Below are 23,918 nucleotides of genomic sequence, written 5' to 3'. Positions count from 1 at the left end.
TTTTTAAAAAATTACACTAAAATGTAGAGGAAGTTCGAAGAATATAGAATCAGCATTAATGAACAAAGAATGTAACCAAGATTTTAAAAGTAACTAATCCCATAAGAAAAACAGGGTGTTAAATAACTATAGAAGAAGAATAACTACTATATGAGGGTGGACATTTTATTCTTGATAGGCATTATACATAAAGAAAGACAAAATGAAAACAGAGTAACTTGAATTTATACTTGTTTTTTATTTATTTTTAACTTGTTGAGAGCTTGTTTCGATAAAAGTGCGAAAATGATTAAGCCTCTCGGAGCATATAAACTGATTTACCTCATTTACCTTCACTTTAACAAACTATGTACACTAACAGCTTCATTTCATCTGCTTTCTTTGTTGTTTTTGTCCTTTTATTCCAGTACTCATTCATTTCGTCCCTATCATTTTTGCCTTGTTTTTATCTTCTTATTCCAGTGCTCATTCATCTTCTCTCCATTATTTTTCTTTCTTCACTTTGTACTACTGCTATTTATATTTTTATTTTTCATGCCTTGGTCGCCTTCGAAGGTGAGGACCGCCTTTGTAAATGAGTTTTGGCTCCGATTCCTGATTATTTCGTATTCTTACTTTCCAGTTATTTTCATATTTCTGTAATCCAGGCTGTGTTTAAGCATTTTTCCAGAAATATATGAGTATTTGTTTTGTTAGCTTGTCTTCTTTCACTCGGGAGAGCTCACAAAAAAAGAATAACCTTTCCTTCGTCATTACCTCCAATAGCTCACGTTTTGGTAGATCTGTTCATTGTTTTTAATTTTCCAGCTCTCTTTTCTTTGTTTTTCGTGTATAATTTATTTTTCTGAAGTACCATCTTCCAAGAACCTTTAAACCATCCGACTTGTAGCTCAGTGTTAAGCATTCACATGTATATAAACATTTCAGCTAGTGCCATTATGGAATAGAATTTTAATTTAGTATTTCTCGGTGTACACATTTTGTTGGAAATGTGTTTAGCTAAACAATATCCTCATTCTATAGTATTATTTCCTACGTCTATTGCAGATTTTTCTAATTTGCCTTCTATTTACAATACTTTAACGCTATTGTGTGTGTGCGAAATCTTATGGGACTTAACTGCTAAGGTCATCAGTCCCTAAGCTTACACACTGCTTAACCTAAATTATCCTAAGGACAAACACACACACACACCCATGCCCGAGGGAGGACTCGAACCTCCGCCGGGACCAGCCGTTCAACGCTATTAACTGTGTCATACTGTCTCTGTCTGCAAGAATATGTGTGGGTTGTCGTTCTCTTTTTTAACTTTTTTTGTTTTCGGTTTACTTATGTCAAGCGTAAAAAAGGGACTGACAATGAAAAGCGAAATGATGTTATTTACTTGTTTTAACGGCCCTAATAACATTTTTAATTCGTTTCACTCGACTGGTTTTATCAGGGAGTAACCAGTTTTCTCAAAAACAAGATAAAGTTATACTGCGTGGCTGATGCTGTCACATGAAATAAGCTCCGATAAACGGTTTTTCTGTAGAACTGAAGTTCAGGGCGTTATTGAAATGCCAGATCAATGATGGCAGCTCGATGAGATATTTTTCGGCCACCACGACGAGCCCTCCCTCCCTCTCGCCCCCCCTCCCTCCCCCCCACGCACACACACACACTTGCTATCACCTGCGGTAGCTTTGTAGTAAAACTGTAACCGGGTCTTGGCAGTTCGTGCAAGATTTTTTCACCGATAGTGAAATCGTGCATCCACTCGTCAGATCTGAGAACACGACAAGCCGCTAAATATAACACCGCTCAACAGTAAAATGCACGATATAAAGCAAAATATACCGGTATCAGTGTCAGACAGGAGACAAATGAGTTGTTCGATTATTTCTCAGTCGTCTGCTGTTTCGCCAGCTAGTCGATTGAACTGTTGTGCCGATTTACCTAGCATCTTACCACGTGCAAGGAAAAATTACATGGTGCCAGTTACCGCCGAAGTATAGACCTTCTGTTGAAATATGTCACGTCTGTCGCCGTTGCCAACATAATAATTGAACGCCGTGCCAGACGGGCTAAATAAATGATTAAAAAACTGATTTGCTGTGGCGGGCCGGCCGAGGTGACCGAGCGGTTCTAGGCGCTACAGTCTGGAACCGCGCCACCGCTACGGTCGCAGGTTCGAATCCTGCTTCGGGCATGAATGTGTGTGATGTCCTTAGGTTAGTTAGGTTTAAGTAGTTCTAAGTTCTAGGGGACTGATGACCTCAGATGTTAAGTCCCATAGTGCTCAGAGCCATTTGAACCATCAATAGTCTAATGTCGGTGTTCACGGACCCAGGCGAGGCGTAAGCTCTGTGTCGTGCGATCACGTTTCATTGAACGGTTCGCACGCTGACACTTGTTAATGGGCCAGCATTGAAATCTGCAGCAAATTGCGGAAGGGTTTCACTTCTGTCACGTTGAACGATTCTCTTCAGTCGTCGTTGGTCCCGTTCTTACAGGATCTTTTTCGGGCCGCAGCGATGTCCAAGATTTGATGTTTTACCTAATTCCTGATACTCACGGTACGCTCGTGAAATTGTCGTACAGGAAAATCGCCACTTCAAAAAATGGCTCTGAGCACTATGGGACTTAACTTCTGAGGTCATCAGTCCCCTAGAACTTAGAGCTAGTTAAACCTAACTAACCTAAGGACGTCACACACATCCATGCCCGAGGCAGGATTCGAACATGCGACCGTAGTGGTCGCGCGGTTCCAAACTGTAGCGCCTAGAACCGCTCGGCCACACAGGCCGGCAATCGCCACTTCATCGCTATCTATGGAGGTGCTGTGTCCCATCGCTCGAGCGCCGACTATAACACCACGTTAAAATTCACTAAAATATTGACAACGTGCCCTTGTAGCAGCAGTAACCGATCTAACAACTGCGCCAAACACTTATTGTCTCAGATAGGCGTTGCCGATCGCAGCGCCGAATTCTGCTTGTTTACGCATCTCTGTATTTGAATATGCATGTCTCTACCAGTTTCTTTGGCGCTTCAGTGTATATGCAGGAATTTGAACCGATTCTCGCTCAAGACCCGAAACCAGAGAAGGTAGAGGTGTTGGATTCTGTGGTCTGGAGCGAAGGTCGACGTTGTAATTGATCCCAAAGGAGTTCCATTGAGTTCAGATCGGGACTCTGGGCAGGCCAGTCCATTTCAGGAATGTTATTGTTCGCAAATCGTTGCCTCACATATCGTGCCTTATGACATGGTGTTTTATCATGCTGATATTCCCCCTTTGCTGTACACAGTACACAGTACTGTAAAACGCACTCATACCCTCCTGCATTTCGCCTTTTCGCAATAAGGGGGCCAAACCGTAACCACGGAAAATATCCCCATACCGTAACACCATCCCCTCTGTATCTCACTGTTGGCACTACACGTGGTGGCAGGTAACGTTCTCCAGTCACTCACCAAACCCAAGCTCTTCCATCGGTTTTCCACAAGGTATAGAGTCATTCATCAGTCCAAAGTTCGAGTCATCCACTGTCCAGTGGCATCGGTCTTTGCACCATAGCATCGCTTAGCATTGACTGCAGAAATGTGTCAGGAGCTGCTCGACCGTTGTACCCGTTCTTTCTAGCTCCCTGCGCACAGTCATTGTGCCAGATGGATTGCTGCTAGCATTCGTGAACCATTCGAAATGGGGCATGTGTCCGTATGAAGTTTATTTGCTTCAAATAATCCTGTAATATCCCAGAATATTGACCATTGCTCCTATGACTTACGGGACATCCTGTATTATATGACTTCTTGAAACGTACACCCTCGGAGTTTTAACAATAAACTCCTTCGTGGCGCATAACACCCTCTCTTCTAGTGTCAACTGCTGGAATTTGATGAGTGTCTCAACAAATTGTTGCTGCTCTTTTTTGGATTTTCTCAATTTCCTTTATCAGTCGTACTCGAAGAGGTCTCCAGAGTGACAAAAAAATCCGTTCGAATGGGCCTTGGAAGGCTCAACGGTTCCGATCGGCCCCCAAGTCGTCCTCAGACCAAAGGCGTCACTGAATGCGGATACGGAGGGGCATGTGGTCAGCACACCGCTCTCCCGGACGTCTGTCAGTTTACGAGACCGGAGCCGCTACTTATCAAATAAGTAGCTCCTCAGTTTGCCTCACAAGGGCTGAGTGCACCCCGCTTGCCAACAGCGTTCGGCCTAACGGATGGTCACCAATCCAAGTGCTAGCCCAGTCCGACAGTGCTTAACTTCGGTGATCTGACGGGAACCGGTGTTACCACTGTGCCAAGGCCGTTGGCCCAGAAAGACAAGCAGTAGTCTAAAATCGGACGGACAAAGGTTCTGTAAGCTACTTGCCTTTATGGATAAATTACATTTCCTTTCCTGGTACCTGCCTTTTCTACAGTTGGTTGCATGTAGTTGTCCCCTTGAAGTATCTCGGGAGGCATACTTCTAGCTATTTTACGATTGTGACTATTTCCAGCGAGTGCTCGCCAATCGTGTAATCCAACAATAATCGACTTTTCTGCTCATTTATGCTCAAAACCTAATTTCTATTCACGCGAAGACAAAAAAAAAAAAAAAAAAAAAAAAAAAGACGCACTACGAAGGAATAATTCGAATGGGACAGAAATCAGTAGATGTAATGTGCACGTACAGACAAACAAATTGTTACTGTTTCAGCAAAATTGGATGATTCGATGAAGAGAAAAAGCTTCAAGAGCAAGTCAGTAGCACGTTGGTCCACCTCTGGGCTATTCGGCTTGGTATTGACTGACAGACTTGTTGGATGTCCTCCTGAGGGATATCCTGCCAGATTCTGTCCAATTGGCGCTTCAGAATGTCAAAATAACGAGTTGGTTGGAGGGCCTGTCCATAATGCTCCAAACGTTTTCAGTTGGGGAGAGATCTGGTGATGTTGGTGGTCAAGGTGGGGTTTGGCAAGCACGAAGACAAGCAGTAGAAAGTCTCGCCCTGTCAAAATAACGAGCTTGCTGGAGGGACTGTCCATAGTGCTCCAAACGTTCTCAGTAGGGAAGAGATCCTTGTTGGTCAAGGTAGGATTTAAAAAGCACGAAGACAAACAGTAGAAACTCTCGCTTTGTGCGGGAAAGGGGTGGGGGGACGCTATCTTGCTGAAATGCTAGCCTGAGCTAGCTTGCCATGAAGGGCGACAAAACGGAGAGTAGAATATCGTGCTGCGCTGTAAGGGTCCCGCGGATGACAACCAAAGTGATCTTGCTATGAAATGAAATGGCACCGCACACCATCACTCCTGGTTGACGGGTCGTATAGCGGACGTCATTCAGATTGGTATAACAACGCGTCCACGGCGTCTCCAGACACGTCTTTGGCCTGGAATCTCATTGACTGGAGTAGAATTGCCTTCAGTGAGGAGTCTTCCTTCGAAACGAGCCCCCGACAGCGGTGGGATACCAGCCTGACTGTCGCCCGTCAATACGGCCTGACAACCGGGAGTGAGGTTCTGGGGGAAGATTTCATTTCATAGCAGGACCCCTTTGAATATCGTCCGCGGCACTCTTGCAGCACGGCTGTAAGTCGACGATATCCAACGCCTCGTGTTGTTGCCCTTCATAGCAAGTCACCCTGGGCCTACATTCCAGCCATATAATGCCTGCCCGCACATGGCGAGAGTTTCTACTGCTTGTCTTTGTGCTTGTCAAACCCCACCCTGTCCACCAAGGTCACTCGCCTGATCTGTCCCCAGTTCAGAATGTTTGGATCATTATGAGCAGGGCCCTCCATCCAGCTCGGGATTTTGACGATCTGACGAGTCGAATGGACAGAATCTGGCTTGATATCCCTCAGGAGGACGTCCAACAACTCTGTCAATAAATACCAAGCCCAATAACTGCTTGGGTAGGGGCCACAGTTGGACCAACATGTTATTGACTTGCCCAATTTACAAAGCTCTCTCTCTTGAATAAACCATCCAATTTTTTTTTAATTTTAATGATTTCTTTGTCTGTGGATTCAAATCACATCTACCGATTTCCGTCCTAATTGGATAAGTCCTTAGTGGTTTGTCATTTCCTTTGTCTTAGATTGTAGAGTTGGTCAGCTGTCTGTGTTCACCAAGCGTTGATTCCACGTAAGTCTCCCTGTATTTTGCTGCAAATTTCTGACGTTGCGACTTAAAAAAAATGGTTAAAATGTCTCTAAGCACTATGGGACTTAACATCTGAGGTCATCAGTCCCCTAGACTTAGAACTACTTAAACCTAACTAACCTAACAACAGCACACACATGCATGCACGAGGCAGGATTCGAACCTGCGACTGTAGCAGCAGCGCGGTTCCAGACTGAAGCGCCTAGAACCGCTCGGCCACAGTGGCCGGCAGCGACTTAAAAACACAACACTATGCTGTGCTGTCGTCATTACACGTCAGAGTATTTATATTTACCGTTGCCCTGCAAAACTCATGTTTTCATTCGACGATACATCGCTTTGAGCTAAGAGGCCAAAATGTTTCACCTAAAGCATTGACTCTTGCCGGTTAATAGCTGATGCTCCACATTCACAGAATACAGAATATTTCTTCCTTCTGATGCCAATTTATTTACAGATACTGTAGATTCAGTTGCCATTTGCTGGACACAGCACACATTCAGAGTAGCAGTGGTTATTATTTAGTTGCGAACGTGCGACGTGCTGCATGATCATATGGAAAAATCCAGTCTCTCAGGTTCTACATCTTTGTTACAGCTCTCGTATTTCTCATAGAATAGTTTCAAAAATCTGCCCTTTCACACCAAAGGGCCGTTAATTGCGAACAGCAGGTCGGGCACTGCCAGTGCTCTCCAGCTTCAAAGTCTAGCCTCCAATTAACCATTCTCGTTTGATATTAAGGGCCTGTTTCTGAAACGTCACACCTCTAGAGTCTAGATGCTCCGATTTCACTAACGCCTTTTCCTGCCAACTACATACGGCGTCATTAAGCCATAGCACCCACTGTCATCTCATGTGATCACGCTTGTAGCTCACCAAACTAGCAGAAATTTACTCGCTTAATGGCGTTGTTTGTCACGGCGATTGGAACACGAGGCTAGCAGGTTATTTAGATAGCATTTCTTCTGCAGGATTCATATACAGTTCGCCGTCATTTATTTTAATTAACAATTTTCGCCGGCCGGAGTGGCCGAGCGGTTCTAGGCGCTACAGTCTGGAACCGCGAGACCGCTATGGTCGCCGGTTCGAATCCTGCCTCGGGCATGGATGTGTGTGATGTCCTTAGGTTAGTTAGGTTTAAGTAGTTCTAAGTTCTAGGGGACTGATGACCTCAGCAGTAAAGTCCCATAGTGCACAGAGCCATTTGAACCATTTGAACCAATATTATCAAATATCGGTTGTCAAGATTTATCCAACTGAGTTTCACTAGAACAACTGCACCTTTCTTCCGAAGATATCCATTTAAGGCACCCGACCATCTCCGATACACTTTCACATGGGCTTTATTGGTCTGTTTTAATCCTAGAAAAGTGTCTCTTAAATTCGTTCGACGTCTCCTGTCGTACTCACTTTTTAAGGATTCCAAACGCTGGAGTAATATTTTAGAATCGGTCGCACTATTGTCTGGTATGTGGTTTCTTCTTCAGATAACCAAACTTTCCCGAAACTTTCTCAACAAATCTAGTGTTTCAAAGGGCGCGCGATTTCTCATGATATTTCCTACGGTATTCATTTACTGTAAATATTCGGTATCACTCAATCTATACCTTTCTTGAATTGAGTACTTAAATAGTATTTTGGAGAGTTTTTTCCTATTAACACGGTAAATATATCGTCGTTAGGCCATTTCAAGCGTATTTTGCGCAAGGTGTTGTTTTTATTATTTCTGTTCATTGACAGAATATTTTCTATAACAAATTCCAACATTTCAAAATAATGAAATTTGCGGAATAACATTTACTGTACATTGTACTGATTACAGAAGTCTTCCCTCAGTTTGTTTTAGAATTAAGGAAGTGTTAACAGATTACACCCCTAATACAAGCAGAGCATAACCTACGGAAACAGCATAACCTACGGAATGTCCTGGGAGTCCGCCTGGAAAAGGAACAAACAAACAGCTGTAATTAGTCCACAGCTCATATCAGTGAAATGATTTTAATAGGAAAGTCATTTAAATTCATATAATTTAAACTGTAATCTGTCTTAAACTCGACATTATCTGAATGCAATGAACTTATTATTTGAAGAGAATTAACTTTTATCTGGATTTACTCGCAGAATTAGGCCCTGAAACTCTACATCTACATCGAGACTCTGCAAATCACAATTAAGTGCCTGGCAGAGGGTTCATTCTCTATTATTCCAATCTCGTATAGCGCGCGGAAAGAATGAACACCTATATCTTTCCGTACGACCTCTGATTTCCCTTATTTTGTCGTGGTGATCGTTCCTCCCTATGTAGGCCGATGTCAACAAAATATTTTCGCATTCGGAGGAGAAAGATGGTGATTGGAATTTCGTGAGAAGATTCCGTCGCAACGAAAAACGCCTTTCTTTTAATGATTTCCAGCCCAAATCCTGTATCATTTCTGTGACACTCTCTCCCATATTTCGCGATAATACAAAACTTGCTACCTTTCTTTGAACTTTTTCGAGGTACTCTGTCAGTCCTATCTGGTAAGAATCCCACATCGCGCAGCAGTATTCTAAAAGAGGACGGACAAGCGTACTGTAGGCAGTCTCCTTGGTAGGTCTGTCACATTTTCTAAGTGTCCTGCCTGTAAAACGCAGCCTTTGGTTAGCCTTCCCCATAACATATTCTATGTGTTCTTTCCAATTAAAGTTGTTTGTAATTGTAATCGGGCAGGTAGGTTAGAAAATTTAAAAAGGTAAATGGATAGGTTAAAGTTAGATATAGTGGGAATTAGTGAAGTTCGGTGGCAGGATGAACAAGACTTTTAGTCAGGCGAATACAGGGTTATAAATACAAAGTCAAGTAGGGGTAATGCAGGAGTAGGTTTAATAATGAATAATAAAAAAATAGGAATGCGGGTAAGCTACTACAAACAGCATAGTGAACGCATTATTGTGGCCAAGATAGACACGAAGCTCACGCCAACTACAGTAGTACAATGCCAACTAGCTCTGCAGATGACGAAGAAATTGAAGAAATGTATGATGAAATAAAAGAAATTATTAAGATAGTGAAGGGAGACGAAAATTTAATAGTCATGGGTGACTGGAATTCGGTAGTAGGAAAAGGGAGAGAAGGAAACGTAGTAGGTGAATATGGATTGGGGCTAAGAAATGAAAGAGGAAGCCGCCTGGTAGAATTTTGCACAGAGCACAACTTAATCATAGCTAACACTTGGTTCAAGGATCATAAAAGAAGGTTGTATAGATGGAAGAATCCTGGAGATACTAGAAGGTATCAGATAGATTGTATAATGGTAAGACAGACATTTTGGAACCAGGTTTTTAATTGTAAGACATTTCCAGGGGCAGATGTGGACTCTGACCACAATCTATTGGTTATGAACTGTAGATTAAAACTGAAGAAACTGCAAAAAGGTGCGAATTTAAGGAGATGGGACCTGGATAAACTAACTAAACCAGAGGTTGCACAGAATTTCAGGGAGAGCGTAAGGGAACAAATGGCAGGAATGGGGGAAAGAAATACAGTAGAAGAAGAATGGGTAGCTTTGAGGGATGAAATAGTGAAGGCAGCAGAGGATCAAGTAGGTAAAACGACGAGGGCTAGTAGAAATCCTTGGGTAACAGAAGAATTATTGAATTTAATTGATGAAAGGAGAAAATATAAAAATGTAGTAAATGAAGCACGCAAAAAGGAATACAAACGTCTCTAAAATGAGATCGACAGGAAGTGCAAAATGGCTAAACAGGGATGGCTAGAGGACAAATGTAAGAATGTAGAAAAGAGAACCACTTGTATGAATATCAAGCACTCAGATGGCAACCCAGTTCTAAGCAAAGAAAGGAAAGCAGAAAGGTGGAAGGAGTATATAGAGGGTCTATACAAGGGCGATGTACTTGAGGACAATATTATGGAAATGGAAGAGGATGTAGATGAAGATGAAATGGGAGATATGATACTGCGTGAAGAGTTTGACTGAGCACTGAAAAACCTGAGTCGAAACAAGGCCCCGGGAGTAGACAACATTCCATTACAACTACTGACGGCCTTGGGAGAGCCAGTCCTGACAAAACTCTACCATGTGGTGAGCAAAATGTATGAGACTGGCGAAATACCCTCACACTTCAAGAAGAATATAATAATTCCAATCCCAAAGAAAGCAGGTGTTGACAGATGTGAAAAATACCGAATTATAAGTTTAATAAGTCACGGCTGCAAAATACTAACGCGAATTCTTTACAGACGAATGGAAAAACTATTAGAAGCCGACCTATGGGAAGATCAGTTTGGATTCCGTAGAAATATTGGAACACGTGAGGCAATACTGACCCTACGACTTATCTTAGAAGCTAGGTTAAGGAAAGGCAAACCTACGTTTCTAGCATTTGTAGACTTAGAAAAAGCTTTTGACAATGTTAACTGGAATACTCTCTTTCAAATTCTGAAGGTGGCAGGGGTAAAATTCAGGGAACGAAAATCTATTTACAATTTGTATAGAAACCAAATGGCAGTTATAAGAGTTGAGGGGGCATGAAAGGGAAGCAGTGGTTGGGAAGGGAGTGAGACAGGGTTGTAGCCTCTCCCCGATGTTATTCAATCTGTATATTGAGCAAGCAGTGAAGGAAACAAAAGAAAAATTCGGAGTAGGTATTAAAATCCATGGAGAAGAAATAAAAACTGTAAGGTTCGCCGATGACATTGTAATTCTGTCAGAGACAACAAAGGACCTGGAAGAGCAGTTGAACGGAATGGATAGTGTCTTGAAAGGAGGATATAAGATGAACATCAACAAAAGCAAAACGAGGATAATGGAATGTAGTCGAATTAAGTCGGGTGATGCTGAGGGTATTAGATTAGGAAATGAGACACTTAAAGTAGTAAAGGAGTTTTGCTATTTGGGGAGCAAAATAACTGATGATGGTCGAAGTAGAGAGGATATAAAATGTAAACTGGCAATGGGAAGGAAAGCGTTTCTGAAGAAGAGAAATCTGTTAACATCGAGTTTAGACAAGAAGAGAATAGAAGCTTTCGAAATGTGGTGCTACAGAAGAATGCTGAAGATTAGATGGTTAGATCACATAACTAATGAGGTGTTGAATAGGATTGGGGAGAAGAGAAGTTTGTGGCACAACTTGTCTAGAAGAAGGGATCGATTGGTAGGACATGTTCTGAGGCATCAAGGGATCACCAATGTAGTATTGGAGGGCAGCGTGGAGGGTAAAAATCGTAGAGAGAGACCAAGAGATGAATACACCAAGCAGATTCAGAAGGATGTAGGTTGCAGTAGGTACTGGGAGATGAAGCAGCTTGCACAGGATAGAGTAGCATGGAGAGCTGCATCAAACCAGTCTCAGGACTGAAGACCACAACAACAACAATTGTAATACCTAGGTATTTAGCTGAATTTACGGCTTTTAGATTAGACTGATTTATCATGTAACCGAAGTTTAACGAATTCCTTTTAGCTCATAAACTCAGAACATTTCTTATTGTACCGGTGACTATGTGCAACGGACGTTGTCCATGCTCTGTCCTGCGTATCGTAAACGCTTACAGCGACAGACTAACCTACAAAAAATTGTTGGATTAGATTAAAGAAACAGATAAACTATGTAGTATAATCAATACATTGTAAGTCAAATTGTAAAAGGCAGTGGAGTTCCAGTTACGTATGGTGTAAACATACACGTGACCAAATACTGAAGGCACGCAATATGTGACCGCATGTTACGGAAATACAAGCTTTAAGAACACAAACATTGATTATAATTACAAAAGACACTAAGAAAACAGTCTGAGAGGGAGTAAAAGAAACTAAAAAGAAAGAATATAGGAAGCAAGAACGTTCATGTGGACCTAACTCGCACGTCGCATACCCAGTTGCCCGTTATACATGTTAAGATTAAAGCGCAGGATGTGAAAACCAGTATATTGATGTGATAACAGCAAACTGAAAAATATATTTTATGCAGGCTCACCTCTAGCTGTAACTTTCGCAGAAAAATTATTTGATTAAGGTACGTCATGCAATAATTTAAACCTGCCAATACCTGTAAGTTATTGTTAGTAATAATCGTCATAGTTACACTTTTTCTTTTAATTAAAATAATTAATTTCATGCCAGTGTTCTATTATGCAGAGCTAAGAATTCCATAAGAGTAATGTATCTCAGCATCTTTAAAGTGTCCAGAATCCTTGTGGCAGCTAACATCTTTGCATTGTAAGACAAAATGTCGTGATATTGAAGTGTGTGATGAAAAACGCGTGCTGTTCCCTGTCACAGTATACAGCAAGTATATTCTTCCAGATTTGCTGTAAGTAGTTTCTATATGCGCATATAAGCGTGTATAACACCTTTCAGTGCTGTAAATTGGCGATAAAGTTGCTTTACCAGAGTCAGGCGACGCATGTGCGTGTTACAACGAAATCTCACACTGTAAAACATCCACCTAACGGTATTTTATCGTCCTACATATTACACATCACTAAAAAATAGTTTGAATTGGAACTATATAAGTTCCATATTTGCAGTCAGAAGCTATCTTAACCCGCGCCATGTCATTTCCTGACAAAGCTTATAGGTTCTTCAATGCGCTAGTGCTTTTAAAACTTCATATTAGCATTGCACACAAGTTATGGTAGGAAAACCACTTAATGCGGCCGATAAGCTTCTGATCTATTCTATGTTGACGTCCGCCGCCCGTAGCTGAGTGGTCAGCGCGACAGACTGTCAATCCTAATGGCCCGGGTTCTGTTCCCGGCTGGTTCGGAGATTTTCTGTGCTCAGGGACTGGGTGTTGTGTTGTCGTAATCATCTTCATTTCATCCCCATCGACGCGCAAGTCGCCGAAGTGGCGTCAAATCGAAAGACTTGTACACGACGAAAGGTCTGCCCAACGGGAGGCCCTAGTCACACGACATATATATCTGCGTTGACATCTAGCGCTACGCGTGGCCAAATTGCAAACGATATGAAGATATCAAGTGACTTCAAATTATTCGGCTCTGCGCATGCGCAGAAGGGTCAGGTTGTCAACTGTTAGGCCGGCATTACGCTATCAAATTTCTTTGTCAAAGATGTGATTAGATATTCGTCAAATATATTTGACAAAGACCTTTGACGTGGAGCTAAAGAGGGGTATTACACTGTCATCATATTTTTCGTCAAAGTACAAGATGGCTGACAACAACAACTTGTTATTAACCGCAGCAGTTGCATGTACCACAATTGCACTGTGTGCATATGCGGAAGAGAAGCGGGGGAAAAAAGGAAACGGACCTGGATGAAGCCGTGGGTTTTACAACGACACGATAAAAGCATTCAACAAAACTTGTTACGTGAGCTTATAGTGGAGGACGTCAGGTCGTACATCATTTACTTAAGAATGGATGAGCACACATTTCTATATGTGGTCAGTGAAGTGTATCCTCATATCACAAAGCACAATACTCACTTAATAACTACTATACCTGCAGAAGACAGGCTCACTGTAACACTACGATTCCTTGCTACAGAAGAAAGTTAGGTTATTTCAGGTCAGGTCAGGTCTCCAATCTTATTAATCTATTTTTGTATTCAGGGTGCCTCACGTTGTAAAGCGCCTCATCAGCTTCATACATATCGATTAAGTTTTTAGTTGTCGGTACACACCAATTGTATTTACTGGCAATGTTTATAAAAACACTACAGATAACAGAACGCTGCAGCGATGCCAGCGCTCCACGTGGTAATATGTCACATTGCATTGAACAGAAGACAAGCGACTTCTTTGACCAAATCTACAGCGAGGCCCTAGATTTGATCAAATATTTGACGACATTTGACAAAGTTCCCTGTTACACCATCAAACTTCTTTGACAAAGATATTTGGACAAAGAAATTTGATAGCGTAATACTGGCCTTACCGACTGTCAAACATCGCTCTTCGAACAAACCCTTGCACCACGGGTACCGAAGGCAAGCAGAGCGTGCTGCTTCAAGCCGAGCGGAGGGACTGGGAGACGGTCAGGTGCAGCGGGCGCACGCCTGAATGGCAGGTGGCAGGTGGCCGCTGCCGTTGTCGTTGTTGGGACGGTGGCGGGGGGGGGGGGGGGGGGGTAGCGGCTAGTTGGCGCCGTGCCCGCTTATTTCTGTCTGCCTCTGCCGCCTCCCACCAGGCAGAGCACCACGTGCCGTTACAAGGGGGCCGACGCCCATGTGCACGTGGGGCTTGGCCTTATTGCCTCGTACCTGCGCTGAAGGGTTTTCTAATTATATGCACTGCCAATAAAATTATCAAGAGAGAACAATACAGGCATACAAACACGCAATACACTATACATTCGTACACTGGAGAGTTAATCTTACAATACAGACAGAAAATGGCTTAACATAGCTTGTCATGACCGGATTACTGTCGCCGATTGGTAGCGACATGTGTATAGTATATAAGGGGGATAAGTCATCGACCATGCTCTGTACATGCACAAACAAAAGCACTTACACACACACTTTCATATTTTTGTCTGGAACATACTGTCCCGGAATGAAATTAAAAATAGCTCATTCCCATCAACCAGTCCGACAAACGTTTTCGGGAGGTTGTCCTTGGTTGTAAGGCTAAAGACAGAAGACCGAGCAACCCACTCTGCCTTTAGGTATAGAAAATGAAAAGTATAAAATACGCACAAAATTAGAAACATGTTTATATAAACATGGAATTAAAAATAGCCTTTAAACAAAGAGTACAGTTTAAAAGAAACTAAAAACAGCGACAGTGGAGAAAGGGAAGTATTATAGTTGACGGATATATGAATTAAAATTTAAATTAAAATTTAAAATCTGCAGCTTCAGGTTGCTTGACACTGCCAGAAATTTTTCACATTAGCGCCAAGAACGTTAAAGAGTGACTACCGATTCTACAGGGCACTTTGTATAATAATACCTTTACCACACTGATATAAAATCAGACATGGCACTCTTACACCGTAACGACAGGATCGAAACAATGCTCTCTCTCCAAAAATGGTATTTCATACGAAGGGCCAGAAAAAAATATTCCCACTGATTCATAAGTTACCGTAATATAAAAATAAATTAAAATTGGAACAAATAAATCTCAAAATTATATATAATGAAACTATACATATCTAAAAAAAAAAGGAAACACATGAAGATTGCCAATGTGCCTCCAGTGCCACACCACATAGCATCTCTCCTCATCTCGCTGCTACCCTGTAATCAACATTTACCATAGTCGCTCAGTCAATCAGGCAGCACGACCAAGTCCACTGAACAGTAAGCTTGTCACATGTAGTAAAGCGAAAACTTATCAAAGGATGTCAGCTACTATTGGTTTTTTCGTCTGAAGCTTACTGGAGTTAAAGAGTGTTTTTCACCAGATGATTTTCGCTTTTAATTTTAAATCATTTTCTGTCGACATTCTGGAAATACGTTCTCTACGTTTTGATACTTACAGTTTAAAATCTTTATCTTTATAAAATTAGCGTACAGATTACTTACGGTGTTTTTGCCTCTTGTTTATATGTTTTGAAATCTACTGCTTTCTACTTCGCTGTTAGCAAAGGTTGAAGTCGTAAAAAGCTGATTGTCCATTCACTTTTCGCAATTATTCGTCCTTTTATGAACCATCTTTTTCTTACGCTGGTGGTTTTTCCAAGTTCTAGAGAAGTGAATTGTAGTATCACCTGTTACGCACTCATCACGTTGTTTGTAATTGTTCATTTGTTTTCTGAATAAAATTGTAAGTATTGCCAACCTTGCGAATGCTCGTTTTTCTCCGTTCCCTTTCGTAATCGTGTATGTGTATGTGTGTGTGTGTGTGAGAGAGAGAGAGAGAGAGAGAGGGGGGGGGGAAGGGGATGTATGTAATTGAGTATAAATTAGACAAATTGTTTCAGATGTTCAGCAGAGATGTCAGTAGAGTTGGGCGGTGGGGGGGGGGGGGGGAGGGGGTCGAGCGTGTTTGCTACAGTTCGGGGAGGGAGGGGGGCACAAATTATAGGGAAAGAAACTGGGAAAAGGGGAGACATAGATAGAGGTGTTGTCATTGTCCATTTATTTACGTATAGTATGGCATGCATCATTATACTGATCAGCCAGAACATTATAACCACCAACCTACCATAGGTATAAACCCGTTCACACGATAACAGCGTCACCTGGCGAGGTATTACTGCTTGCTAGTCAAAGATACGGTGCATGTATTGTCAGTGAGAGTGCTGTCCGTCTGTAGAATGGGGAAGGCGCGCGATCTATCTGAGTTACACCGAGGGCAGAATATGATGGCCCAGAGGCTCAGCACGAACGTTTCAGAAACTGCACGACTTGTCCGATGTTTGAGGAGTGCTGTGATGAGTGTCTGCAACATGTGGCGAACGTCCGGACGTCGTCGGGTTAGGCGGCCACCCGTCATTTCAGGTGTCGGACGTCGTAGGCTGGGCATACTGACAAAACAGGATAGGTGGCGAACTGTCGTGAAACTAACATCAGACTTAAATGCTGAGCAGAATACAAGTGTGTCTGAACACACACTGCGCCGAACACTCCGAACGGTGGGCCTCCGCAGCTGACCACTGAAGCATGTACCAATGTTAACAGCACGACATCGGCAACTACGACTGAAATGAGCATGTGACCATCGGCACTGGACGTTGGCGCACTGGCAGAGCGTTGCAGGATCTGATGAATCCCGATACCTTCTTCTTCATGCCGATGGGAAGGCGCGAATCTGTCCTCCTCCAGGGGAACAGCTCCTTGGCGCCTGTACTGCGGGACGGAGACAAGCTGGCAGGGCTCCATTATACTCTGGGAACATTCACGTGGGCATTCTTCGGTCCAGTAGAGCTCGTGCAAGACACCAAGACACCGAAGGACTATCGGAGACCCCTTCGTGACGATGACCATTTGGTCAGATCTGAGAACGATCCAACACATCTGGAATGTGACAACGTAGCGTCGAAGCTCGTCGTCGTCATTTCCGAAAATTACTTGAGTTAGGTGATTTTTGAGTGAAGGTGTGGTGCTAACTCCCTCCTGCGACCTACCAAAGCCGCATTGCTTCCATGCCACGACGCGTCGCTGCTGTTATTTCGTGCCAAAGGTGGACATACCGGCTATTAGGTAGATGGTCATAATGGTTCAAATGGCTCTGAGCACTATGGGACTTAACATCTGAGGTTATCGGTCCCCTACAACTTATAACTACTTAAACCTAACTAACCTAAGGACATCACACACATCCATGCCCGAGGCAGGATTCGAACCTGCGACCGTAGCGGTCGCGCGGTTCCATACTGTAGCGCCTAGAACCGCTCGGCCACTCCAGCCGGCTGGTCATAATGTTGTCGCCGATCAGCACATATGTAATTCATGTGCATATGTACGTATTACGAACGAAACTTTCGTTAGTTACAAATTGACATCCATACAGCAAATATAATGAATCGCCTTATCTGTTGTTACAAGGAAATCGGTGAAGGGTCCCTTGCAAGCTTGATCTGGACATTCCTCCAATATATGTCGCGCTGTTTACTTCTCGATTGTGCAGTCACATTTTGGAGACGGTATCTTCCCTCATTTATGAAGGGCGTCGGCACTTATCTCATGGTCAGCGTGTATTCCGTTTAATGTCGTCCACACTTCACATTATTGTTTGAAACCAGGAGGCTTCTCTGTAATCGTGAAACTTGGTGTTGTTTCCAGACATTGGAACGCCACAGTTTGAGTTCATCATTTGTTTAGCATTGACTAGCGCTGGGCCGGCCGAAGTGGCCGACCGGTTCTAGGCGCTACAGTCTGGAGCCACGCGGCCGCTACGGCGCAGGTTCGAATCCTGCCTCGGGCATGGATGTGTGTGTTGTCCTTAGGTTAGTTAGGTTTAAATAGTTCTAAGTTCTAGGGGACTAATGACCTCAGCAGTTAAGTCCCATAGTGCTCAGAGCCATTTGAACCATTTCAACTAGCGCTGGTCTTCTTGAATTCGGTGTTCTTCGATCGCATTCATATGTCTGTATTTAATAAAATATACTAAGTGGTCCGTTTATGTGAAAAGTGTGTGGTTAGCTAGGTTGATTTGATCATTTATGAATGTTCCTTTTGTGTTATGGTTTTATGAATGTGGTATTATTATTGTAGGGTGAGAAGGTGTTTTTTGTTATTTATTTTTATGATTTGCATGTCTGTATCTCTGGTGGTATTTTATGATGGTGTAAGTGTTCGGCAAAAGTCGAATGATGTGTTCTGTACTTCCGTGCTCTTACGTGCACTTTGTATCTGTGTGTCAAATTTTTCCCAGTTTTGCCCTATATATATTTAGTTGTTAGACTCTTGATTGCTGACATATATATTTTTTTCTGTTGCTTTCGGATTGTTGGTTGGTTGGTTTGGGGAGAGGAGACCAAACTGCGAGGTCATCGGTCTCATCGGACTAGGGTAGGATGGGGAAGGAAGTCGGCCGTGCCATTTCAAAGGAACCATCGCGGCATTTGCCTGAAGCGATTTAGGGAAATCACGGAAAACCTAAATCAGGATGGCCGGACGCGGGATTGAACCGTCGTCCTCCCGAATGCGAGTCCAGTGTGCTAACCACTGCGCCACCTCGCTCGGTTCTTTCGGATTGTTGCTTTTAGATTGAATTGTTGGCTAGGTGACCAATTTTTATACCTAGTTTAATGAAGGTATCAGATATTATGTGTGTGTATTTGCAATTGTATGTTATTCTGAACCGTCTTTCGTTTTCTTTTTTTTTTATCACTTTGTGTTGTTCCTGTTTTGTATGTTTGCTTGCGTAGGATTGTGCCTTTCTATTGGTGGAAGGTGTGTATTCGCTCTTTTCTGTTTGTTGCTTTTGTTGTTCAGCATTTTAATAAGTTTTCTTTGTATCCATTGTCTGTGGCTATTTGTACTACAGTACTCACTTTCTTTGGTAGTTTTCTGTTTCCAGGAGTATGATCTGTCTACAAACTGAAAAGTGGGCAGCGCTTGCTTTGAGAGAAGTGACCTTTCTCAGAAGAAAGCCTGGCCTGCCATACAGGATCGTCAAGAATCAGATTCCTATCTTGAGCGCAGTGCACTGTGTGGCGATTTATGCAGATTCTGTTCATGTACATTTCTTCAATTCATTATATTGGTTGGTTCAAATGGTTCTGAGCACTATGGGACTCAACATCTGTGGTCATCAGTCCCCTAGAACTTAGAACTACTTAAACCTAACTAACCTAAGGACATCACACACATCCTTGCCCGAGGCAGGATTCGAACCTGCGACCGTAGCATTCATTATATTAGTTACTAATTTCCGTAGTACATACGTTGCCAACACGTTCTGTAGAAAATAAACATTCCCAGGTATGCCTGAGCACTGCGTTGCGAATAATTTTAAAGGCGCACTGCGGAAGGGCTGGTATAACATAGGGAATCAGCCTGTAGGTGCTCCTTGTGATGTAGTTGGGTAGACAGTGTAGGGACTCGCTCTTCAAAAAATGGTTCAAATGGCTCTGAGCACTATGCGACTTAACTTCTGTCGTCATCAATCGCCTAGAACTTAGAACTAATTAAACCTAGCTAACCTAAGGACATCGCACACATGCATGCCCGAGGCAGGATTCGAACCTGCGACCGTGGCGGTCGCTCGGCTCCAGACTGTAGAGCCTAGAACCGCACGACCACTCCAGCCGGCCTCGCTCTTCAGTTTGCCGACATACTGTACTGTGGAGCATGTATCTAAGTGCTGCTTGTTTGTGTGGGTTTGGGCGATTTGATGTCTGATGTTATATTGTATGTTTTGTTGTGGGTTTTGGTATATGTTGTATGTTGTTTGTTCTGAATCTGCACTGAAGCACCAAAGAAAGTGGTATAGCATGCGTATTCAAAAAATGGCTCTAAGCACTATGGGACTTAACATTTGAGGTCATCAGTCCCATTGACTTAGAACTACGTAAACCTAACTAACCTAAGGACATCACACGCATCCATGCCAGAGGCAGGATTCGAACCTGCGACCGTAGCAGCAGCGCGGTTCCGGACTGAAGCGCCTAGAACTGCTAGGCCACAGCGGCCGGCCATGCGTGTTCAAATATAGAGATATGTAAACAGGAAGAATAACGCGCTGCGGTCGGCAACGCCTATATAAGACGACAATTTTCTGGCGCAGTTGTTAGATCGGTCACTGCTGCTGTAATGGCAGTTTATAAAGATTTTTAAGTCCGTTTGAACGTGTTGTTATAGTCTGTGCACGAGCGATGGGACACAGCGTCTCCGAGGTAGCGATGAAGTGGGGCTTTTCTCGTACGACCATATCGCGTGTGTACCGTGAATATCAGGAATCCGGGCCGGCCGAAGTGGCCGAGCGGTTAAAGGCGCTACAGTCTGGAACCGCACGACCGCTACGGTCGCAGGTTCGAATCCTGCCTCGGGCATGGATGTGTGTGATGTCCTTAGGTTAGTTATGTTTAAGTAGTTCTAAGTTCAAGGGGACTTATGACCACAGCAGTTGAGTCCCATAGTGCTCAGAGCCATTTGAACCATCAGGAATCCGGTAAAATGCTCGGCCATCAACAAGTGTCAGCGTGCGAATCATTCAACTAAACATCATCGATATGGGCTTTCGGAGCCGAAGGGCCCCTCGTGTACCCTTCGCCCGCATCTCGTGATCGTGCGGTAGCGTTCTCGCTTCCCACGCCCGGGTTCCCGGGTTCGATTCCCGGCGGGGTCAGGGATTTTCTCTGCCTCGTGATGGCTGGGTGTTGTGTGATGTCCTTAGGTTAGTTAGGTTTAAGTAGTTCTAAGTTCTAGGGGACTGATGACCATAGCTGTTAAGTCCCATAGTGCTCAGAGCCATTTGAACCATTTGAACCCGTGTACCCTTCATGACTGCACAACACAAATTTTGCGCCTTGCCTGGACCCGTCAACAGCGCGGTATTGGACTGTTGATGACTGGAAACATGTTGCCTGGTCGGACGAGTCTCTTTTCAATTTATGTCGATTGGTTGGACATGTACGGGTATGGAGACAACCTCATGAACCCATGGATCCTGCATGTGGGCAGGGGACTGTTCAAGGTGGTGAAGGCTCTGTAATGGCATGGAGCGTGTGCAGTTGGAGTGACATAGGACCCCTGATACGTGTAGATGCGACTCTGATAGGTGACACGTACGTAAGCATCCTGTCTGATCAACTGCATCCATTCATGTCCATTGTGCATTCCGACGGACTTGGGCAATTCCAGCAGGACAATGCGAAATCCCACAAGTCCAGAATTACTACAGAGTGACCCCAGGAACACTCTTCCGAGTTTAAACACTTCCGCTGGCCACCAAACTCCCCAGACACGAAACACGAACATTACTGAGCATGTTTGGGAAGCCTTGCAACGTGCTGTTCAGGAGAGAGCTCCATCCTGTGGTACTCTTACGGATTTATGGACAGCCGTGCAGGTTTCATGGCGTCAGTGTCCTCCAGCACTACTTCAGACATTAGTCGAGTCCATGCCACGTCGTGTTGCGGCACTAGTGCGTGCTTGCGGGGTCCTTACGCGATATTAGGCAAGTGTACCAGTTTCTTTGGCTCTTCAGTGTGCATGATAATATTCAAGAACTGTTTGTTTTGCTTTTTTTCTATTATAACTTTTATCATGAACAGAATGTATGTCTGTCTGTATCTGATCAAGGAGTTTAGATCCAGAAGCATACACAGGTTACAAAAATATAAGAGACCAGTCTGCATTCTTTACTGACTATTAAGTTAACGTAAAAGTGCTGTTGGAAACACGAGTGTCTACGTACCTCAGGACAAAATATTTATAGATAAAGAAATAATTATTGTTTCTTTGATTTCTTGTGGACCACTGAAGATGCCTAAAACAACTAGGAGATACATATTTCGTTAAAACAAAAGTAACCATTCGGTTGCAAAAGACAATTAATTGCTATTCTATCTACAAGATAAATAGTATTGAAGTAAATACTGGGGAAGAATGGCTGCGATTACTAGCAGCATTCTCTAGATAGTATTGAGACAACTGTTAGTGTAATTTTGATCCTAAAGGTTTGGGTCACCTAGTACGTAGCAGCTCTTTATCTTTTTTGGCCCTTGTCCAACTCTCGCTTTTATAGAGCCGTGCACTTCAGACAGAGGACTCGGCGAACGCCTGTCTGGGTTCGATGTTCATGCTCATTAAGAGACCCCTGTGCCGTGGACTGCGCCAGAGACTAGTCGCTTCTAATTTCTCCAGCGCACCTCTCATGAGCTGCAATAACGCTCGTAATTAGCAAAACGGGCTAAACATAACTAGTAGTCCGGACCTAAGAGAAGTTGGGAATCTTATCCAGAGGTAGCACCTCTTCGGGAAAACGTACGAACTAGTACATACAGTTGACAGAGACAACGAATGTGATATCGCGGTAAGAATTATATTTCTTGCTACGGCGTGTATTTTACGACTTCGCGATTATAGGTCTATGTTAGTTTTGTTTTGTCATATTGTTAACATTGCGCTGACGTATATCGAATGCAGTTCTGCCATTGGTTCTGTCATTTTGTATTTTCGGATCGTTCAAACCGTTGCCAACTGCTATTCCGTACTTCGCATATTTTTCTTAAAAAATCATTTCTGCCATATGTTATGCTAAGTATTATGATTTTCAATAATAAAATACTTTTCTTACCTACACCCTACTTTAGGACAATATATACATACCTACATATGTGAGTACTTTCAATTTGAAATCACTTTTAGACATGTGTTTGGGTTTTACTGCTTAACTAATCCGCCAGCTGTGTTGTGATCTTGTAGATGGTTTAAGAAATTGACGGAACTGAATTTCAAGAAATAAGGAGTTCCGGCTCGCACTGTTTCCCCTGCCATCAGATTGAATTGAGCTCACCTGATAATCTTCTGCTCCCTGGACCGTGTAGCCACTGGATCGCTTCCCTTGCTGCAGGGAATTCAACTGCCGAGAAAAATTAATAGATTGGTTAATTAAAGGGTCGAGGGGAGTCTACTGACGAGTAAGAGACGGACAGTGGTAATTAATTTTGATACATTATTAACTAAACACACAAATGCGATGTAGTCTCGTTCATAATTTGTCTCGTGATAATTTGACAGCCCACAATTTTGGATTATACGGCGATCCGTAGGTTTGCTGTGGGCTAAGTGAAATCTACATGAAGAGACACAGAAACACATTAGAAATAACTATCGCTTCTTCAGTCTCTAGAGGAAGTTCTGATTAGAAAATCAGAGAAGAACCTAGAGAATTTGGAATCAATACCGAAAGTAATGATCCTTGAGTAATGAAGAATTGCGAGCACGCAGACCGGGGCAGTTGCCAACTAGGCTGGCTGCGCCGAAACAACTGTTACCACCGACAGAGTTCGATGTAGCTACTCCCGTTCAGTGGACAAGTAACAGGTGCACTGGGCATTCTCTTCAGTCATTGTGTGATCACAGAGCATATTTACCACAGTGTCCACACTTGCAATGCGTTCGGGCTGTCTTCCATCTACACGGCATATACTTCCATGTCCAAATCGATGGCAGCATCGAAAGACAACGGCGCTGAAGGATGAAAAACCTCAAACACCAAATTGTCAAGACACTGATTCGCAGCCGGCCGCTGTGACCGAGCGGTTCTAGACGCTTCAGTCTGGAACCACGCGACCGCTACGGTCGCAGGTTCGAATCCTGCCTCGGGCATGGATGTGTGTGATGTCCTTGGGCTAGTTAGGTTTAAGTAGTTCTAAGTTCTAGGGGACTGATTACCTCAGATGTTAAGTCCCGT

General features: G+C 43.3%; 1 protein-coding gene and 1 pseudogene across 3 annotated transcripts in view; one reads left to right on the top strand and one right to left on the bottom strand.

Annotated features, from left to right (window-relative positions):
- The window catches only part of LOC126262258 (ERC protein 2-like), a 637,007-nt gene that overhangs the window by 21,067 nt on the left and 592,022 nt on the right, over nucleotides 1-23,918 (top strand). The gene's annotated exons all lie outside the window — the stretch shown is intronic.
- LOC126263944 (5S ribosomal RNA) lies at nucleotides 4,185-4,302 on the bottom strand (annotated as a pseudogene).

The sequence above is a fragment of the Schistocerca nitens genome, chromosome 6, assembly GCF_023898315.1.
Source record: "Schistocerca nitens isolate TAMUIC-IGC-003100 chromosome 6, iqSchNite1.1, whole genome shotgun sequence".
Classification (NCBI taxonomy): domain Eukaryota; kingdom Metazoa; phylum Arthropoda; class Insecta; order Orthoptera; family Acrididae; genus Schistocerca; species Schistocerca nitens.
Note: the sequence above shows the minus strand (reverse complement) of the source record. Positions and strands in the feature narration are given on the sequence as shown.